This window comes from Erythrolamprus reginae, chromosome 2, assembly GCF_031021105.1.
Source record: "Erythrolamprus reginae isolate rEryReg1 chromosome 2, rEryReg1.hap1, whole genome shotgun sequence".
In the NCBI taxonomy this organism is placed as follows: Eukaryota; Metazoa; Chordata; class Lepidosauria; order Squamata; family Dipsadidae; genus Erythrolamprus; species Erythrolamprus reginae.
Genome location: NC_091951.1, coordinates 139,185,415 through 139,188,829, shown reverse-complemented (window position 1 = coordinate 139,188,829; position 3,415 = coordinate 139,185,415).

Below are 3,415 nucleotides of genomic sequence, written 5' to 3'. Positions count from 1 at the left end.
AAGAGCCTTCCGTGTGGCGGCCCCGGCCCTCTGGAACCAACTCCCCCCGGAGATTAGAACTGCCCCCACCCTCCTTGTCTTTCGTAAACTACTGAAGACTCATTTATACCGCCAGGCATGGGGGAGTTGAGATAGCTCTTCCCCCTAGGCCATTACAAGTTATGCAGGGTATGTTTGTGTGTATGTTTGGTTTTATAATAGGGGTTTTTAGTTTTTTATTATTGGATTGTACATGTTGTGTTTATTATTGTTGTTAGCCGCCCCGAGTCTATGGAGAGGGGCGGCATACAAATCCAATAAATTATTATTATTATTATTATTATTATTATTATTATTATTATTATTATTATTCTACTCTACTCTACTCTACTCTACTCTACATTTCCAAAGAAAGTGCTAGGTTGCAGCCACCCACATTGTTTCCAGGAGTATCAAAATTGGACCATCTACTTTCCTGGAAATCAGGAGAATACTCAGTACTACACCATGCATTCCTATTTAATTTTTTTAAATTAAAAAGACTGTACTCACATTTCAAAGTAACAGGTGTTTTATATATACATTAACTATGCTTCTTTTTTTTAAATAAAGCCTATTTTGGGAGTTTCTACCTCACAAGCCACTATAAAATAACCACACGGATAACCACATGACACACTAGGCTAAAATGCAGACAGAGTAGCTATTTTGTGGTTCAGTGCATCCTGCAAACATCGTAAACAAGAATAGTTATTAATAAGGGGAGTCAGAGGGCCACAAAGGCTTGGAGGACGATGTCTAGAACATATGACTTATGAGCTCCACTTTGTCTGCAGAAAGAAAGGCAGAGAAAGAGCCAAAAGGTGCACAGTGATTCTTGGAGCACAGGGTTTTTACATCTAGGCTAAAAGTTTCCTGTTAAAGCTGCCACTTAGTAAAGTACATAAATAAACAAAACGGTCCAGAGAAAGTTCTTCTCTTTGTGGCTCTCAGGCAGCTGCTGGATGACTTGCCACTGCGTGGGAAAGCCACTTCCGCCCTGTCGTGTGTGCCTGAAGTCGACAAAGCAGGCAGGCCGGGAAGTGAGCACAGAGAAGGAGGTGAAAGGCGTGGAGTGAGTCCCAGCGCCAGGTTTGGGCAGTGAAGCCCGATCTGGATCGGGTGAAGGGCTGTCCCTGAAACCAGTGACGGGCTGCGCAAGCCCTTTCCTAAACCAAATGGGCCTGCCTTCAGGTTAGGAAATGCACAATCCCCCACATGGAGAAGGCAGTTTCCCAACGCGGGGATTCTTGTGGAAATTTATTTATTTATTTATTATTTAGATTTGTATGCCGCCCCTCTCCGCAGACTTGGGGCGGCTCACAACAGAATAAAACAATTTATAACAAAATGCCGACGTCGAGCCGATTCCTGAACCGAAATGGATTCCGCGGCGCTGCCTCGAGTCTTGAGCAACAACTGCAGCAGGGCGGCCCCTGCAGAGGGAGTAGTGCAGCAGTTTGTTTGAGTCTGTCGGCTGCTGCCCACCAAACTGCACGTACCGGTATGCCCCCATGGTGAAGCAGAGGACGGTAGCTGTAAGCCCAAGTGCAGTTGGGTATTTTGTGGCTCACCAAGTTACGCAAAACCAGCAAACACAGATATATTAAAAAAAACCTCTGGGTCAAGTAATGCAGGTCAACCTTAAAGGAAATCCATCCTAACTGTTCTTTGGAAGGACCGTGAGAAGAAGAGGGCCCATTGACCAAGGCTCTGGTGCTGGGAAAGATTGAAAGGACAAGGAGGGGAGGGCAGAGGATGAAATGGTTAGAGATTAGATTAGATTAGATTAGATTGGATTGGATTGGATTAGATTAGATTACTAGAGTTGGAAGGGACCTTGTAGACCATCTAGTCCAACCCCCCATCAAGCAGACAAATGATCTACATCATTTCAGACAAATGGCCGTCCAATCTCCTCTTGAAAGTCTCAAGTGTTGGAGTTCTCACAACTTCCGTAGGCAAGCCATACCACTAATTGATCGTTCTCACCGTCAGAAAGTTCCTCCTTATTTCCAGATTGAATCTCTCCTTGGTCAGTTTCTATCCATTATTCCTTGCCTGCCTTCTGGTGCCTTGGAAAACAGTCTAGCAATAGCAATAGCATTTAGACTTATACACCATTTCATAGGGCTTTTACAGCCCTCTCCAAGCAGTTTACAGAATCAGCATATCGCCCCCAATAATCTGGGACCTCATTTTACCCACCTTGGAGGGATGGAAGGCTGAGTCAACCTTGAGCTGGTGGTGAGATTTGAACTGCTGAACTACAATTAGCAGTTAGCTGAAGTAGCCCACAGTGCTGCACTCTAACCACTGTACCACCCCGGCTCTACCACACAAAGAAGGGAGTCAGCCTGACCCCTCCTTTGTGTGGCAGCCCCTCATTTATTGGAACACTGTTATCATGTCACCCCTGGTGCTTCTCTTTGCCAAACTGGCCATGCTGTTTCTGCAACTGCTTTTTGTATGTTATAGTCTCCAATCCCCTAATCATCCTGGTTGCTTGCACTTCTCTCTAGAGTTTCAGTGCCTTTTTTGTAGTGTGGTGGCCAAAACTGGATGCAGTATTCTACGTGTGGTCCAACTGCATAGATAGAGTCATTAGATTAGATTTATTGGATTTATATGCCGCCCCTTTACGTAGACTCGGGGCGGCTCACAACAATGGTAAACAATACATAGTAACAAATCTAATATTTAGCAATCTAAATTACAGTTTTAAGTTAAAAAAAACAACCAAAAGAGCCCCAATATATAAAAAACAAGCACACAGTCGAATCATACACAGAAACTACATGGGCAAGGGGGAGATGTTTCAATTCCCCCATGCCTGACGGCAGAGGTGCGTTTTAAGGAGTTTCTGAAAGGCAAGGAGGGTGGGGGCAATCCTAATCTCTGGGGGAAGCTGGTTCCAGAGGGTCGGAGCCACCACAGAGAAGGCTCTTCCCCTGGGTCCTGCCAGACGACATTGTTTAGTCGACGGGACCCAGAGAAGGCCAACTCTGTGGGACCTAACCGGTCGCTGGAATTCGTGCGGCAGAATCATGAATGCAAGGAAAAATAATTTCTGACAAAGTGGAAGACAAGGGTGGGCTATGTGTGTGTATGGCTTGCATGAAGGGGTGGGTTACTGCCCAGACCAGGGGAGGGACGCAGTAGAGTTGCAAAAATGGAGCTCCACCCCAGAGCACCCAATTTGCCCTGAAAGATGTTGAAAGAAAACGCAGGGCATCCTGCAGAAGCCACACCCACAGTATGGTAGTACAAATTTTTGGTAGCCCTTCACTGCTCGCATGCTATTATTCATGGAGTTCCCAAACCCCAGACCCACTACCAGAGGGGCAAAGCCTCATTTTCACATACACGGCATTACAATGAGTGCAAAAATTCATTC